The 18195-nt window shown below is 47.6% G+C and overlaps 1 protein-coding gene and 1 long non-coding RNA gene across 9 annotated transcripts in view; one reads left to right on the top strand and one right to left on the bottom strand.

The window, feature by feature from the left end:
* The window catches only part of FANCM (FA complementation group M), a 316043-nt gene that overhangs the window by 89751 nt on the left and 208097 nt on the right, over window positions 1–18195 (bottom strand). Inside the window, exon 24 of one of the 8 annotated variants that reach the window (XM_050335678.1) lies at window positions 7358–7404. The exons of 6 other annotated variants lie outside the window; for them this stretch is intronic. The gene's annotated coding sequence lies outside the window, so the exon portion shown is untranslated. Of the gene's footprint in view, window positions 1–7357; window positions 7405–17668; window positions 17730–18195 lie in introns of those variants that run through there. One more of the 8 variants, XM_050335683.1, reaches the window with a different exon arrangement.
* LOC126650661 (uncharacterized) overlaps window positions 6496–18195 on the top strand; it is a 46086-nt gene continuing 34386 nt past the window's right edge. Inside the window, exon 1 of the long non-coding RNA XR_007631459.1 lies at window positions 6496–6526. This is a non-coding gene — a long non-coding RNA (uncharacterized LOC126650661). The remainder of the gene's footprint in view (window positions 6527–18195) is intronic.

Genomic DNA, 18195 nt, shown 5'->3' with positions numbered 1-18195 from the left:
GCACAGCTCCAGCCATTCCCTGGGTGCTGTCCCTGCTCACAGGGAGCAGAGATGGAGCTGCCCCTCAGGAGGAGCTGCAGACCCCACTGAGCTCTGCTCTCACTCTCCTGCAATTGAACAAACCAAGTGACCTCAGATGGCTCCTCCTCCAGACCCATCACTGTCTTTGTAGCCCCACTTTGGTAGCTCTTTTCCAGCTTTTTATCTTTCTTATCCCACAATCCCTGAGGCTGGAAAAGCCCTCCCAGCCCATGGATCCCCCTGTGCCCGATGCCCACCTTGTCCCCAGCCCAGAGCTCTGAGTGCCACTGCCAGGCCTGCCTTGGACACCTCCAGGGCTGGGCACTCCAAACCTCCCTGGGCAGCCCCTGCCAGGGCCTGACCACCCTTTCCAGGGAGAAATTCCTCCTGCTGTCCCACCTGAGCCTCCCCTGGCACAGCTGGAAGTCGTTCCCTCTCCTCCTGTCCCTGTTCTGTACAATTAACCAATTAACTGGTTCTCCTTTAGATCCCAGCTCCTTGGATCATCCCTCATGCCAGTGGATGATGATGGATCCATAAACCCCTGCACACAGCTCTGTGCTTTGGGGGAATGTTCTCAAAGATGGGATTTCTACCTTAAGCAGCAGCTTTGTGTCCAGATGTGGCACCTGGGGAATGTTGCAGGACACACCAGCAAAGCCATTTCAGGGCTTTGGGAAGGATATCCCAACTAATCCCAACAGGACTGGCATTTCCCAACTGCTGCAGCTATTTTAGCATTTTAGGGAAAGAGCCATCTGAGCCATCCATGGAGCCCCTCTGGATGTGGGATGGAACCCCAGTGGCTGATTGTGATGCCCTGGCACAGCAATTCCTTGTCCCAGGCAGCAGGACACGTTCTCTGTCACATCCACGTGGGGCTGGAAGAGGCAAAGGGGATGCCATCTGCAGGATGGCAGAGCTCAGGATTCCCTCAGGCTCCCCAGCAGGGTGTCAGGGGCAGTAAATCCGTGCTGCTCCATGGAAAACACGAGTGCTCCACTGCATCATGTCAGGGACAGGAACTCCTGAGGTGCTGCAGCTCATTGGAAAACACAATGGAATGGTGCTCAGGAAAGGGAACAGAAGCAGTGGCTCAGTTTTGGAATATTTTTGGAACATTTCTGGAACATTTCTGGAATGTTTTTATGCTTCTTTAAAGAAATAATGATTGCAGACACCCAGAGGTAAAACTTCAAGCAGCAGGTTGGCCAGGATTTGGTTAATAATGACTCATTAGAGTGCCTTTAATCTCCATTCTATACCCATTCATTATTCTTTTCTTATATAAATATAGAAGTTATAATAAGTTAATAATAATTACATAAGTTACAACATATATAAATCAATACTCACCGACTTTAGTGGAAGTTGTATTTGGGCTTTTCCACATCTTCCCTCTCCAGTGTCACAGTGATTCATAGTCAGAAGGGGAATAATGTGGCCAAGCTGATTCCTTTGGAATTCAGACATTTCATCTTCTGCACTGTGTAAAACAAGGCAAATTTAGGAGTCTCTGGCATTTTCCTGCAGGATGTCCCTGTAATTCCTACTGGGGTGGTTCCAAAGTCTCGGTTCAGCATGGGAATACTCAGTTTAATTGCAGTTCACTGGGTAAATTTATTGAGGTCAGCTGGGTGGGAATCTGTCTCTGGCCCCTCTGGTGAGGATGGGACCTGCATTCCAAGCTCATGGGAGGCAGGAATCTCTCCCCAGCTCCTGCAAGGATTGCAGGAAAAGCCTGTGCCTGGGAATTCAGTGATACTTTGGGGCCAAGTGTAGCAGAAGGGACCGGGCTGGAAAATAAAAATATCCTCTTTCAGTTCTCAATGACCTGAAAGTAAATATCTCAACAAGCTCCTCTTTGATATTAGGAGGGAGGGTGGAATTCCCAGAGACAATTTTGGTTCTGGAGAAACGATTTGTCATCCAGCTGAAATGAAATGCCTGAAAAAACCCAACATTCATTCAAAGGAAATTATCCCTTGGAGCTGAGAATGAGAAGGGAGATGAACTTCAGTGGTTCAAATGCACAGCCTGGTCTGACTGTTCAGCCTAATTTCAATATTCCTTTTTTTTTTTTTTTTTTTTTGGAGTTCCCTGTATATTTTCCCAAAGTATCTTCATGTGTCTAAAGGAAGAAGGATGCATGGATGGAAAAGGAATTTTTTCCTTGCACATCAGTTGCTTTTACCCCCTTCCAGCTCATGTTCTGCTTAGCAAAGCCCATACAATAAATCGCTTGGAACGGCTTTTCAGCTGTTAACGTGGAGAACACCCTAATTAAGTGAGTTGCAAATGACCTTGTGGATCCTGCAAAGCTGCTGCCATCCTGGAGCAGCCACGTGCTCCTTCATTCTGCTTTTTCTTTCACCTTTAATAGCTGGGAATAAAATATAATAGGGAACAGTCCTGTAATAATGGAAGTGCAGGTTGTGGCTTGTTCAGCACAGAGAGGTGATTATGGCAAGGCTTTTTTGTTTTTTAATGTAAATACATGATTTAATTAAGAGATGTGGAAGGGGGATAAATAAATAATTAAAGCAGGGAAATGGTACAGTAGAGGCTCAGCTTCTCCTCCAAACGAGGAGGATTTATAGGGTTGCTCTGCCTCGGCAGTCTGGGGGTGCTCTGGGCTGGTTGGCCATGGGCAGAAGGTCAAAGTGCTGCTCAGATGAGAATCTCAGCTCTGACAGTTGTGTTGGTTAGTGGGGTTTGCCTTCTTCTTGAGGTCCCAGATCTCTTATTTTTGTCATCCTCTCAGTGTAGGTCCCAGATGCCACATCTTTGCCTTCCTCAAATTTTAGGTCCCAGATCTCACATCTTTGCTTCCCTTCAGTGCAGGTCCTGGATCCCACACCTTTGCCATCTGGGTAGGTCCTAAATCTCATGGTTTTGTCATCCTCTCAGTGTAGTCCTAGATTTCCTATCGCTTGATTTCCTCTCAGTTTAGGTCCCAGATCCCATATCTTTGCCATCTCTCCATGTAGCTCCTCCTATCTCCTCCTCATCTCTCCTATCTCAGCTCTCTCTGGACTCTCATCTCCCCCAGAGTCTCCAGGACCTCCTCACTGGCAGAACACGAGACAAGGACAGAAGTCCTTGATTAGGGCTTAGGATAAACTCGACTTAGCAAATAAACCCAACCACCAGCGTGTCACCAACACCCTTCTCCTTCCAAATCCAACCCACAGCCCTGGGACAGCTACTGAGGAGAGATTAACCCCATCCCAGCTGAGACCAGGGCAACATCCACCCCTCAGTCCATAGATGTTATGCCAAGTTCCACATTTCCCAGTATTCCATCCCCTTCCCTATTTATCTGTTTACACAGATATACACACAGACATCATTCCCTTAGTCTGGAACATCCATCAAAGGTTCATAAAACACCTCAGTGTCCCTTGTTTAGTCCCCTCAGCACAAAAATTCCGCATTTCCCATGATTTTTTTGGGCTCTGTGTAGAGCTGTGTGGGTGAAAGGGAAAGGTCTGGAATGCAGAGACCTGAGCACAGACAGGATCCATTAAAACATCCCCAGTGCCTCAGTACAGCAATTCCTTTGGGATATTCCTTCCCATCTAAGTGTGGTTATTTTCATGCACTCTCAGACTGTCAGCTGAAAACAGGACAAAACCAGAAGCCTGAAAGGACACGCATTTACCAAAGATATAATTCCCAACATTAGTGTTTTTCTACCCAAAAATCGCTGCTTCTGCTGTTCCGTGCCTTCAGCCAGGCAGGGATTTTTCTCTTTTCCTGAGGGGAAATCCCTGTCCTACACTTTGACATCCACAAAGTAGGGGCTTTACCTGAATTTCACAGTCAGTCCCATGTGAGGATCAACAGCAAACCCCAGACCCTGAGGGCCAAGGGCCGTTCGAGGGTGTTGTTGGTGTCTCCTTGGTTCTGTCCATCTGGAAAAAAAAAGCTGGAGACAGTTGGATGGTTCCTTTTCATAATTATTCATAGCACTTTCACAGCACTTTCACATCTGGGAAAAAATGGTGTTACTGCCGAGATTTTTGCCAATATCAGAATGATTTTGTGTATTCCCTGGGGAACCCTCCACGGGAAGCTCTTTGGAATAAACCTTTGAGTCCACTAAATACTGAGGAAGAAATTCTTCCCTGGGAGGGTGGGCAGGCCCTGGAATGGAATTCCCAGAGAAGCTGTGGCTGCCCCTGGATCCCTGGAAGTGTCCAAGGCCAGGCTGGAGCACCCTGGGCTGGTGGAAGGTGTCCCTGCCCATGGCCAGGGGGTGGGATTGGATGGTTTTAAGCTCCTTCCAACCCAACCCATTCCAGGATTCCATGAACCCCCCAAAAATCCAGACATGCCACACGAAGAACTCCTCACTCCTCGAGTTTAGGGGTGCCAGGGTAAAATCTGCAGCGCTGGGCTGGGCTCCAGAAACCCCCTCTGGGATACAAACCTGGACAAGACAACCAGTCCTGTTTCTGTAGGAAACAGGGTTTGCAGAGCATTGAAATCCTGACAAGCTCCATCTGCTCCAGCTCTGCCTCCTCAGGATTTAATTAGCCCAGCTCATTAACAGCAGCACAGCTGATGGGTTCGTTAGCAGGGCCCTGCATGTGGGGGGGGGGGGTTCCTTTTGTCCCCAACAAACAGAGCAGTTCCCTCCACACGTTCCTGTCCTGGTGATCTCCACCAGGACTATTCCAATCCCCTTTTCCAGGCTGGTTTTGTTCCATTGGGAGGCCCCTCGGGATCTTTTTCCAAGATGTGAGAAGAGCTTTAGGAAGGCTCAGGCGAGGGGGGAGGGGCACTTCCATCTTCCACTTCCCAAATCCCAAATATTCCACTTCCACATCCCAAATTCTGAAATTGGCTTTTTACGACCAACATTCTCGGGTTTTCTGTCTCCGATCCCATCAATAGTGGGATTTTTGGTGGGGTTTTTTTGCCTTTTTTTTTAATCTTTTCCTGATTTTATCTTTGCAGCAAGGCAGGAAAAAATAAAAATTAACAGGCAGAGAGGCAGATAAATAGATAGATAAATAGTTAAATACATTAAAAAAAAAAAAAAAAGTGGGTTTTTCCTGGACAGACAGCATCAAAAAAAGAGAAAGATATTAGAAAATGTCTAAAAATGTTTAAATAAATGTGCAAATAAATAAATGTGAGGCGGTTTGCCCTGGACAGTTAGCATCAAAACACAGAAACAGATTAGAAAATTCCTAAAAAAAAAACCACCAAACAAACCCAGAAAACTAAAAACACATAAAGAGATAAATAAATAAATAAATGTGGGAGGGTTTGTCCTGAACAGGCATCAAAAAAAAAACCCAGGAAGAAATTAGAAAATGCCCCCAAAAATGTTAAAATAAATAAATAAATAAATAAATAAATGTTGGGGGTTTTTTGTCCTGGACAGGCAGCATCAAAAAAAATAGGAAGAAATTAGAAAATACCTAAAACAAACAAACAAAAAGTTTTAAAAAGAACTAATTAAATAGCTAGATACATAAATAAATGTGCTTTTTTTCTACCTTGGACGAGCAGCATCAAAAAATGGGAAGAAATTAGAAAATTCCTAAACATTTTTAGTGCCAGCCATGTGGGTAAAGCAGATGAAGAAAATTTCACGTGGAGTTTGGAGGGTGGGCTGTTTCTTTCTCGAGTTCTCGTGTAAAATGTGATCCCATTAAAGCCTCGGGACCTTTTCTCAGGAGAGCAGTAAAGCCTGGCATGGGATTAGCTCTGTTCCCTTCCACGGGTCACTAATCCAGTCAGCATTCCCTGCATGTCCAGCCTCATCCAGCCAGCCAGGCTGAATCCCTGGAAACAGGAAAATGATGTTTTCCAGGGCTCAGGGTGGGATTTCCCGACCTCCCCGGTGCTGCTGGTTGGGGCTGGGGGCAGATGGTGCTGGAGGGGAAATGTGGGGCTGAAATGATTCAGTCAAGGAGAGTTTCATGCAGATCAACTGGTTTTCCTTTCTGTTGCTGACTGGAGATAAGAGAGCCAGAAATGGATGTATTTTGGAGTGAATTCTGTAAGTGGAGCTGAGCCCACACCACACAGGGACTGACCTGGTTCCTTCCCAGAGGGGTTTCTGTTCTCACCCTCCGTGTCAGGCTGAAAAAGGAAGAAAGTTCTGTTATTTGATGAAGGAAGTGTCAGAGTTGAACTCAGAATTTCTTCTTACAAGTACAACCTATTTTTTATCCCTGCATGCAGCTTGTGGGGAGCTCTGGGAGAGCTGGGATTGTTCAGCCTGGAGAAGAGAAGGATCCAGGGAGACCAGATTGTGGCCTGAAGGAGCTGAGAACAAACTGAGACTTTTTACAAGGGCTGGAGGGACAGGACACAGGGAATGGCTTCCCACTGCCAGAGGGCAGGGAGAGATGGGAGATTGGGAAGGAATTGCTGGCTGGGAGGGTGGGCAGCCCCTGGAATAGAATTCCCAGAGAAGCTGTGGCTGCCCCTGGATCCCTGGAAGTGTCCCAGGCCAGGTTGGAGCACCCTGGGCTGGTGGGAGGTGTCCCTGCCCATGGCAGGGGGTGGCACTGGACAATCTTTAAAGTCCTTTCCAACCCAAACCATTCCATGATTCCATGAAACCCCCAGAAGCAACCTGGGATAGTGGGAGGTGGACCCAGATTTATCTCCACACTGGACGAGAAGAAATCAAAACTTTACACTGTTAATAAAAGTGAATTGCGTACATTCAATTTATGTTTAAAAAAATCAATTCCTCTGATCAAAATAATGCTGCAATAAAATACCTAAAGTAGAAACCTTGATGCCAAAGTTATTTACGGCTACAAAGTGATTTATTTTCATTATTTACGGTTGAACCATCTGAACATCTTTGTGTTGCATAAATTTCCCACAAATATGAGGTTATATAACTTTTCATAATATTCATCACAGCAGAAAAGATACAATCAAGCAATTTGACCATTATTAAATTGTGAATTATACACAATCCCCTCTCTCTTAATATTGCAGTTCTTTTGTATTTCTTAAGCCATAGGAGATTTAATAAATCTTCGCAGGACTTAATAAAGAGGAGAAGATTTACCCAGGTACTGAGATATTCATTTAGGCTTCAGAGCCCTGTTGAATTTATTTCCACGGGATTCCTTATCACCAACCAGTTCCTGGATTTACTGCATTCTCCCCATGGCTCCTCAGAGCACAGGAAAGGTTCTTGGATGACTGGGCTGAACTGGTGTGGTGTCCATCAGGAAAATCATGGAATTGTGGAATGGTTTGGGTTGGAAGGGACTTTGAAGATCATCAAGTTCCAACCACCTGCCATGGGCAGGGACACCTTCCACCAGCCCAGGGTGCTCCAACCTGGCCTTGGACACTTCCAGGGATCCAGGGGCAGCCACAGCTTCTCTGCCCAACCTGTGCCAGGGCCTGCCCACCCTCCCAGCCAGCAATTCCTTCCCAATCTCCCATCTCTCCCTGCCCTCTGGCAGTGGGAAGCCATTCCCAGTGTCCTGTCCCTCCATGCCTTGTCCCCAGTCCCTCTCCAGCTCTCCTGGAGCCCCTTTAGGCCCTGCAAGGGGCTCTCAGGTCTCCCTGGATCCTTCTCTTCTCCAGGGGAACCCCCCAGCTCTCCCAGCCTGGCTCCAGAGCAGAGGGGCTCCAGCCCTCAGAAAATCTTCTTCCTCTCCATTCCTTTCTTTAGCTGAGGCCTCCACAGCTGGTTGCAGTGCTCCCAACAATTGCTAAATTTGTGGCTGTTTTGCTTGGAAACACCTCCTGGAGCCCTCCTGGAGCAGAGGCCACAGACTCCAAAGAGACCCCACTCAAACAGAAAATGTCCAAGAGCTGCAAATGAAACAATGCCATAAAAATAACACAGAGGAAAAACTACTACTTGAAAACGTCCCATCAAATTAAAAGAGAGAAGATATCCAAGCGTTTCTCCTGTATCTTAATTGCTTTATGTGACAAAAGTGGCAAGTGCCACGTCCTGCCCTCAGACACGAAGTCCATGGACTCAGACTCGGGAGGAGACTCAACCTGAGATCACCCTGCAAAGTGGGACCTCACTGACCAACATCCCAGGACATTCCTGTCTCCAAAACACCAGCAATTCCACCCTGCCCTTGCATCCCCAACAGCTTTGAAACACAAAATTAGGGTTACTGGAAACTCCTGGCAAGAAGAAAATCTGCTGTGGGACCTCTCGATAAGGAAGAGGAAATGAGCTGACTGAAGTAGTTGGAAAGTGAAATAATGAAGTTTTGATTTGCCTCTCCATTTAAAATACAACATTTCTTTATGCAAGGGCACTTGTCACGGGAGCTGAGAAGGAGGCTTTGACAAGAGCCTGAAGTCTCTGTGGAAGCTGTGAAATAAAAAAACAACAAAAAACCCACAAGAAATTCAAGAACAAAAAACTCTCAGGAGAAAAAAAAAAAATTCGGAGGGTTTGAAACGAAATCAAGTGTAAAATAACAAGAAATAAAGTCACATTTCTTCGCTCTGGTGAGATAGGATACACATGAGGACTACAGTGCTGACTTTAAAGAGAAGAAGGATAAAATAAACTGTGGATATTAGCATTTTATATTAATAGAAGTGCCTGTAGATTGCAGAATTCTCTCTGTGCAGCACAGATAATTCAACACACACTTGTTGTTCAAACCTTTGAGGAAAGTGGTTTTCCCTCGAAGATCTGAAGGTCATTCCTTTCCTCCTCAGAAAAGCCTGGAAAATTCAAAATCCAACAGTAAGTCTCTGCTTGTTTGTACTACTGATAGATGGGAATTCCTAATGGGATTTGGAGAAGAGAAGGCTCCAGGGACACCTGAGAGCCCCTCCCAGGGCCTAAAGGGGCTCCAGCAGAGCTGGAGAGGGACTGGGGACAAGGCATGGAGGGACAGGACACAGGGAATGGCTTCCCACTGCCAGAGGGCAGGGAGAGATGGGATATTGGGAAGGAATTCCTGGCTGGGAGGGTGGGATGGAATTCCCAGAGAAGCTGTGGCTTCTCTGGAAGTGTTCACCTGGGTTCTTATTAATGCCACCTGTTAATGTTAATGACATCATCCCATTGTGCTCTTGCTCTGGATGAGCTTTGGAAGCTGCTTTTCCTCTCTTGCTCTTCTCTGCTCTGGCATAATCGAGTTTTTTAATTGTTGATATTAATGTTTTCCTGCCCCCCCTGGCCCCTCCCATCCCCAAAGGACACCATGGGGGGCTTGGCATGACAGTCAAACCTATCAGTCAGTGGTTTATCCTGCCTGCCTTCTTGATTAAAATCCCTGCATTAAAAGCCTTAAAAAAAAAGCCCTAAAAGAGCTGGGAAAGGTGGTTGTTTGTCCTGTCCCTGTGGGAATAAGGATGTTTACTGAGCACTCTGTCAGGAACACCAGCTTTGCACAGCCTGACAGCCCAAAGCCACCGGCCTGCTGGAAATGCTGGAAATGTTCTCCCATGGGAACGAAGCAAAGGATCTGTGGCACGTTCCTGACGTGGATTATCCCACAGACAAGTCTCTCCCCATCCAGCATCCTCCTGGGAAGTGCTGATGGATGTCGGGAGAACTGCAGCCCCTCCTGAGCATCACCGAGGGTTTGTGGTGCTGCCCCCAACCCAACGACCTGTTCGGAGGGGTTTGGGAAGAACCAGCCTGAGGAACAGTCTGGGGGGATATTATGGAATGGTTTGGCTTGGAAGGGACCTTAAAGCTCATCTCCATCCCCATGGACACATCATCAACCAGCAGTTCGTCACACCCTGCAGACAGACACAGCAGAAATCTGCTCAGAATAAAACTCTTCTATTTAGATAAGAAGTGATTTTACCCTCAGGCTCCCACTTGGTTCCCTTTCATGTCATCAAATAATAATAAAAAAATAATCTGTCAGCATTAAACATTTAAAAATCAAACGTGCAAAGGACAATATTTTCGCTCGTGGTCATTTTCAGGTTTATATTTCTCTTCACGAGATCCTGGGAACTGATACTGGGGGAATGTTATCCTTGTAATGAGAATTCCTCCTCTCAAATGACAATCTGATCAGCAGCTAATTCTCTCCAAGGCAGTGGACAGCCTCAGGAAGATTCCTCTTGGATTAAAGCACAGGAAACTGCAGGACCTGAGCAGAGTTTTCCAGCTTTAATGCTGAGAATTTTCTCATCTATTCCTTCTACTCTGGGATTTCACTGCCTGCTCCAAGCAAAGCTGATTTTCCATATTTCCCCAAAGAAGATGCTGTGGTGTCACCTCCACAAAGACATGATATCTGCCCAAAATCTCCTCTGCTACTCCACAGCATCAAAACACAACTGAACCCCTCCTTTCTCACCACTTACCAACCACAGGCCTCTCCAAAAGTCTCCAGGACAAAGCTCCCCCAAACAGGTCCAGGCTCCACCTTGTGTTGCTGTTCCAAACTCTCCTGCATGGCTGGAATGGGAACTCCAAGGTGAGCTGAAGCCAATTAACACCCATTGATCTGCAATTAAGCTCCTGTGGATGGAAATTGTAAAAAATTTAAATGAAAATTGATTTTATGGGTTGCTTAGTTGTTTTTCTTTTTTTTTTTTTTAATTTTGTCACAGAGAAAGCAGTATTAAAAAAAAAAAAAAAAAGGAGGATAAAAAGAAGATTTTTTAGGTGGTTTCATAAAACAAACCTGGAAAGATCTTGGTGTTCAGGACAGCTGGAAAAAGCTGTAGCACATCAGAAGTTTTCAAATCCAGCACTTTCCTTACTCAAGATATTTTTTCAAGATACCTGACAATTTAGGGGAGGAAAACTGTGGAAAGGATTCAAGATCTGCTTAACTTTCCTTGGCCTACCAGACTCTTTAGTTCCTCCCAGATAAGAACACACTGTGATGGGAAAAATACAGGAAAAATATGGGAAATGGAGCAAAGTGCTGAAGTGTTAACAAGGCAGACCTGACACGTGGAGATGATGGCAGGAGACCATCCTGGTTCCATCACAGCTGACCTTGCCCTTGTCCCCCTTCCCCAACTGCTCTGCTTGCCATTTTTCAGGTGGCTTTTGGCAGCAAACAAAGTGAAAGTCAAACAAAGCTGCCAAATCAGTGGGAGCTGATCAGTGCCCAGCCCTGGGGGAACCATCTGCTGGAAACTTGGAGGCCACCAAACTCTGTCATCACTCTGAGGAGTCTTTCCTTCCACATCTGAGCCGCACCTGAGGTCCTTCCTTCCATCTGCTTATTAAAATAACTTCAGTGGCAGCTCAAGGCAGCTGGTGCTGGTTCTCAGCACACAGCACCCAAACGAGCCCAGCCCTGTGCCACCCAGGTTTTGTTTGATGTCCAGTTCCTGGATCCCTGCCAGCAGGGTATAATTGAGCAGCTGCTCCTCCATCACAGGCACCAGGACAGGCTGCAACAAAATTATTTAGGAACGTGAAAGATGGCAGTGAGCACAGAGAAATCATTAAACTCCTCACTCGCCAGGATGAAAGGCATCCCAGGGTTTATACCAGACTGAGAGGCTTCATGGAACAGCTCTTGGAGGTTATGAGCTAAAAACTGCTGGAGGAACAGGCAGCTTGGAAAAGTGGGAGCAGGGAATGCTCCAGGTGCCCGACAGGATGGGGGAGCCAGGGGGGGTCAGGCTCTGCTCCCAGGGAACAGGGACAGGAGGAGAGGGAACGGCCTCCAGCTGGGCCAGGGGAGGCTCAGGTGGGACAGCAGCAGGAATTTCTCCCTGGAAAGGGTGGTCAGGCCCTGGCAGGGGCTGCCCAGGGAGGTTTGGAGTGCCCAGCCCTGGAGGTGTCCAAGGCAGGCCTGGCCGTGGCACTCAGTGCTCTGGGCTGGGGACAAGGTGGGGATGGGCACAGGGGGATCCATGGGCTGGGAGGGCTTTTCCAGCCTCAGGGATCCTGGGATTCATCCCTATCTTTATACTCACATCATTTTGTCTTTAATGTGCACCTTGGGGATGAGTCAGTGCAAGAAGACACCATCTCATGAGGAATTCCTGACCACCCAGAGGTGCTTCTCATCCCCTGGGACTTCATTTCCTTCACTCTTCATCTTCCTGGTGTTCCTGAAATGTGAATTTCTGTAGAACAAAATACAATGGGCAAAATTAAAACTTTGAATGACAAATTAATATTTTTGCATAAAGCAATTTTAAAGCTCAGGAGTGTTTTGGTTTATGGTTGGGGAGGTTTTTGGGAATGCTGCTTGTCTCTAAATGGGGCTCTGAGCAACCTGGGCTAGTGGGAGGTGTCCCTGCCCATGGCAGGGGGTGGAACAAGATGAGCTTTGAGGTCCCTTCCACCCCAAACCATTCTGGGATTCTGTGCTAAGTGGCAAACCTGCCACACTTCCAGATCGCTGGCACCACAAACACAAGTCCTCACCTCACCTCCTGGCCCATCCCTGTCCTCAGAGGTCCCTGTGGAGCCCACCTGGCAATGGGAGCTTGGGGTTCTGTTCCCTGCTCTTGGAAAGGCCCCACGTTTCACTCTTAAAAACCAGGAGAGTTACAGATCAAAGGAAAGCAAAGTCAGCTTTGTCTAATCCTGGTGCTTTTCTGACTCAATCAGCTCGTGCCAAGCCCCTGAGGACTCCTGTTTGCCTGGGAATCCGAGGGCTAAACACAGCTCTGAGGAGCTGGGCTTAATCTCTCTGTTTGTTCTTATCAGCATCACCTTCCCATGAACTTTTTTTGCTGCCTAAGCTGCGAGTTGTGCAGGGTGGCAATCCCCCTGGGGTGGGTGGAGGGAGAGAATCCAGAGGAGGCCCCAAAGATGCTCCCAGGGCTGGATCCCCTCTGCTCTGGAGCCAGGCTGGGACAGCTGGGGGGTTCCCCTGGAGAAGAGAAGGATCCAGGGACAACTGAGAGCCCCTGGCAGGGCCTAAAGGGGCTCCAGGAGAGCTGGAGAGGGACTGGGGACAAGGGATGGAGGGACAGGACACAGGGAATGGCTTTGAGCAGGAAAAGGGGAGATTTAGGTGGGATATTGGGAAGGAATTGCTGGCTGGGAGGGTGGGGAGGGGCTGGAATGGAATTCCCAGAGAAGCTGTGACTGCGCCTGGATCCCTGGAAGTGTCTCAGGCCAGGTTGGAGCAGCCTGGGGTGGTGGGAGTTGTCCCTGCCCGTGGCTGGGGTGGCACTGGATGATTTTTAAGGTCCCTCCAACCCGAATCATTCCAGGATTCCATAATTTTTTCAGGATCTGCCACCACCAGTGACCTCCTCACATACGTGGGAATGGGGAACTCAGGGAAGTCCCTGAAGTCTCCAAGGGTGAAACAACTTCCTGAAGAGGACTCTGCTCAGTGTGCCCAAAACGTCTGCTGTGCTGCTCAAAGTCCCTGTGGGGAGCACAGGGGGACAAAGTGGAGAAACAATTACAGGGCATGAACCTGTGGGACCATCTGTGATCTGAACAAAATCCCCAGGAGACCCCAGGGCTGTCTTTGCCAGCTCTCTTCAGAGGTTGGCATTTCCCTCACCGCCTCCTGATGGACATTCCTCCTTGCAGGAATTGCCTCTGCAGCAATCCTCTCACAGCAGCTCCCTGCTCCTGCTGCAGGGACACTCCTGCCTGAAGTAAATTGAGCAATTAGTGCACTTGCCACCTGAACAACCGGGTCAATTTATGCTCTAATTGCAGGGGATCTACCCCAGCAAGGTGCCCACTGGAGCCTCCACCTCCCCCCTGCATCCCTGTGAGCTCTGGGAGATGCTGGCAGAGAGACAGGACTGTTTCTGTCACCTACACTGACTTTACATTAATGGTCAGCGAGTGCAAACACCTCACAATTGCTCCTGACACGACACAAAGTGTTCCTGCAGGGTCCCCACACACCCGTGCCCAGCATGGGTGTATTTATAGGACAGAAGGTTATCCCTGCACTGAAGTGCTTTCAGACCCAATGAAACAAGAGAGAATCTGAGAGGAAAGAGGAATCATTACACCCATTTTCCCCCTGGAGAGCTGAGGGCTAAACAGACTAAATAACAAGGCAGGCAGTTGGCAACAAAGCCCAAATCCTGCTGTCATTTAGAGGCCCCAAACAGGACCTTCCTCTGAAACCAGGCTGTTCACAGGCCAGGAATTGCTGTTTATTCCAAGCACATGTTTTTTCCCTGACATTTCTCTCCCTGAGACATTTGAAAGCAGCCCCAGAAAGTGCCCAGTCAGCGCCTGGCTAATGAAGGTCACTCCTTTTGCTGACTCCTGTTCCAGGGGTCCCTGGGCACCAGTTCAGCTACAGGCAGTTCAGTGAGCAGACATGATTCCCTTTCTCTTTTTTCCCTTTCCCAGTGTTTCATAGTCCAGAGGCCCTGATTAATTCAGCACTCTGTGCACAGCTCTCAGGCTCCATGATTAGCCTCTGAATGTATTTTAAGCTGATCTGTGCTGAACTGCCGTGGTCTCCCATAAATTCTTTTATTACTATGAGAAGCAGCCACCCATTTAATAAGGGCTGTCTCCATTAATTCTATGTCTCACAATGCCCCAGTGCTTTTTTTTTTCAGGATAAAAAGATGCAACTTGCACCATGGAATTTTAATAATCACGTTATTTTTGCTTTTCCTGCCCCTTACCTTTGTGTAGATCCTGTTTCACTGGGGGGGATGAGACATGATATGGTTTATGTGACACATCTCACTTCTGCCATTGTGTGTAAGGCAAACAGGTGTCAATGAGTCCAGAGAACTGGGTGATCAACCTATAAAGCATTAAGGTTGGACAGCAGGAGGAATTTCTGCCTGGAAAGGGTGGTCAGGCCCTGGCAGGGGCTGCCCAGGGAGGTTTGGAGTGCCCAGCCCTGGAGGTGTCCAAGGCAGGCCTGGCCGTGGCACTCAGTGCTCTGGGCTGGGGACAAGGTGGGGATGGGCACAGGGGGATCCATGGGCTGGGAGGGCTTTTCCAGCCTCAGGGATTCTGCAAACAGGGAAAAACATAAGCCTGCTGACCCACCAGCAGTTTAAGATGCTCCTCCATGGCAGGGTAGACACCTAAACCAGGCAGGAGAAGAAACTAAGGAAGAATAGAGCAGGAAAACGTGTTCTAGAAAGCCCCAAATCACCTTCATCTACCAACCTGCCAGAGCTCCAGGAGGGTTTGGACAGCACTCCCAGGGACAGGGTGGGATTGTTGGGGTGTCCTGGGCAGGGCCTGGAGTTGGATTTGATTCCTGTGAGTCCCTTCCAGCTCTGGGAATTCCACTGCTGCTGGAGCTGCCTGCCTGGTGGAGGAGCCTGGCTCCCTCCACCTTCGTGCTGACTCCCAGCAAACCCCTGGCTGAGCTTCCAGCCCTGCAAAGGTTCGGGCACTGCCAGGGCAGGGGGGTGGCTGACACTGCATTAGGGGGGACAAGCAAAGAACAGAGCACAACAAAGCCTTCAAACGAGCAGGAACGTGTTTATCAGCGGTGGGGGACGAACCTTTGATGTGCCCTGGAGGAGCAGAGACCTCATGCATAAAACATCAGCACAGCCCACAGCGATGGGATGCGCTCCGGATCCGATGGGATGCGCTCTGGATCCGATGGGATGCGCTCCGGATCGGCATCCAGGACCACAAACCACCCGGAATCTGTCCCAAAGTGCCAGAATTACCTGGGAAAGCAGTCCTGGCATTGCTCCACCCACGGCCTCCCTCAGACAGAAACACCTGAGTAGGATGGATAAAGTGATTCAGGAAAGACAGAAAATATTCATGAAGTTCAATGTGGGAAAACAAGGGAAGATAGGACAGATCTCCTGCCTGGCAGAGGCAAAGCTGGAGGTTTTGGAAAGGCTTCTGAGTAATTTGTAACAAGTTTAGTGTGTCTGGACCTAAATCATGGTTAACTTGTGCCAGGCTTGTACTAACACAGGTGAAGGCAGAGATGAGATGAGAATACTTACAAAACAGTAAACAAACAAACAAACCCAAATAAACAAAAAACTCAACGACAACAAAAAAACCCAAAGTAGATCCTGGTGATGCTCCAGAATTAATCCACAAATTTAAACTCTCTATCCAGAAATTCCAAAATTTGAGCAGCATAGCACAAATTATCACAGAATTCTAGGAAGGTTTGGGTTGCAAAGGGACCTTAAAATCCATCTCATTCCACCCCTGCCATGGGCAGGGACACCTTCCACTAGCCCAGCTATCCTGTGAATGCTCCTCTAGTTTAGTAAATATGAGGCAAGAGTCTAAAAGAAGAGGATTTGTCTACTGGAGCTGCCAAAGGTTCCCCCTGGATCACATCCTGTCAGCTGGAATAATATTCTCATTTATGGAATTTAAATTTTTAAATACTTAATTTTTTTAATTATTAAAATTAATTTTATTTTATTTTTTAATTTACAGGTCTATACTGTCTTTCAAAAGCATGGTCAGTGCAAAAGACTTCCTGGTTCCTTTGGATTTCTGAGGGAAGGAGAGGGATGGAAATGTGATGGGGTAAAATTATAGCAAGTGTAGGAGGAAGAGTGAGGACATACATGTTGCTCTGTTGTTTATTTGTATTTTAGGAGTGTTTTTATCACCTCTTTCTATGCATAGGAGGTGTTAGAAATAATAATAAATAAAAAAAAAAGCCAGAAAGGCTGCCATAAAAGACATGCTGAGATGCTGCAAAATATGGGAAAGAAGCAAGACATGAGCACATCCAACAAGAAATCAAAAGCATTTACAGAGAAGAAGGTAAAACCCTGGTGTTGTCAGAGGCATTGCTGGAAATCTTCAGCTTTTCCCCCTTTCTTTAATAAAAGAAACTTTAATAAAACCTTAATAAAACAAACAAACAAACAAATAAATAAATAAACCGTAATAAAAATCATCTGGTTTGTCCCAGATAATGCTACTCTGACCAAAGTGAACATCCAGCAAAGGATTCTCTCCAAAAAAAGCCCTACAGGTTTTAATTTCAAATCATTAATAGTGGAGCTGAGTTAAGAAAAATGGCCCTAAACCTCCTGCTTCTTTAAGAAAGTTGTCAGTCCTACTAAAACCTACTCGAGACCTTCCAGAAAGGTCTCAGAGGTGAAAAGGTCATTTTAAAGTGCTGACTCTTCCCTTCCCCCTGGACATTCCCCCAGACCCCCCTGTTGGAGCAGAGCAAAACGTTGCTCCAGAATCCCCCGTTTCCCTGAGTGTTCAGAGCAGCGTTCTGGTGGTGCCTGGCAGGATTCCTCTGGATTTGCCCTCCTCCATCCCACCCCGCAGCGTTCCAGATGGCTCTGCTGGTGGGGGCTGTCCTGGCAGGGCTCAGCTGCCCCTCCTTGCTGGGACACCCCGAGTGCAGCTCTTAAAGCAGCCCTGGCTCTGCCTCGGGAGGGCCAAGCAAGGAGTTGGTTGTTTCTGGCTGGTCCTGATGGATTTGGCAGTGGTTGTGTTCCCTCAGCCCACAGTGGTGTGAATGAAAGATGACACAGCTCTGCTGTCAGCTGTCACCGGGGCTCTGGTGCTGAGCTCAGTGATGGGGGCTGAGGGCTCTTTATTGGCAGGGCCTCTCTCCTCTTTCCCTCTCCCAGCGCTGCCAAAAACTGTTTTTTAGTGCGTGTGGCTCCCAGCACAAACAGCTGAGGATGGAATGGTGCAGAGGAGGGAAAAACCTGGGATATGGGAGATGAGAGGCAGTTTGGATATGGACCTCAAAGCCCATCCAGTGCCAGCCCTGCCATGGGCAGGGACACCTTCCACCAGCCCAGGGTGCTCCAACCTGGCCTTGGACACTTCCAGGGATCCAGGGGCAGCCACAGCTTCTCTGGGCAACCTGTGCCAGGGCCTGCCCACCCTCCCAGCCAGCAATTCCTTCCCAGTATCCCAACTAAACCTACTCTCTTTTCAGTTTGAAGCCATTTAAAACCACCTTTTATCCCTGCTGCAGGTGTAGAAAAGACATTGTCACCCACATACCATCAAAATCTGATGCTCCAATTCATTTGGAAAATTTCTTTGCTTAAAGGGACTAAAATAAAAAAAGCCTTTTTAAAAATTTTTTTCAGTGCTGCACAAGCACAGATTTACAGCTGGAAATTCTCTGTACCAAAATAGAGAGCACAACACTCCCGTTTTAGCCAGGCAGGCTCACTGATTCTGTCCTTTGCTGTCTCTACATATCGAGTTGGAAGATGATTAATTGCACAGTAAAAAAGACAGATTCCTCATTCCCAGGGTAACCACTTGTACTTCAGTTACACAAAGCAGACAGAAAACAAAAAGACTTCAGCTCCTACTCC

This window comes from Myiozetetes cayanensis, unplaced genomic scaffold (assembly GCF_022539395.1).
Source record: "Myiozetetes cayanensis isolate MyiCay16 unplaced genomic scaffold, myiCay2020 scf6-25, whole genome shotgun sequence".
Lineage (NCBI taxonomy): Eukaryota > Metazoa > Chordata > Aves > Passeriformes > Tyrannidae > Myiozetetes > Myiozetetes cayanensis.
The sequence above is the reverse complement of the archived record's forward strand: the minus strand, read 5'-3'. Positions and strand labels throughout refer to the sequence as shown.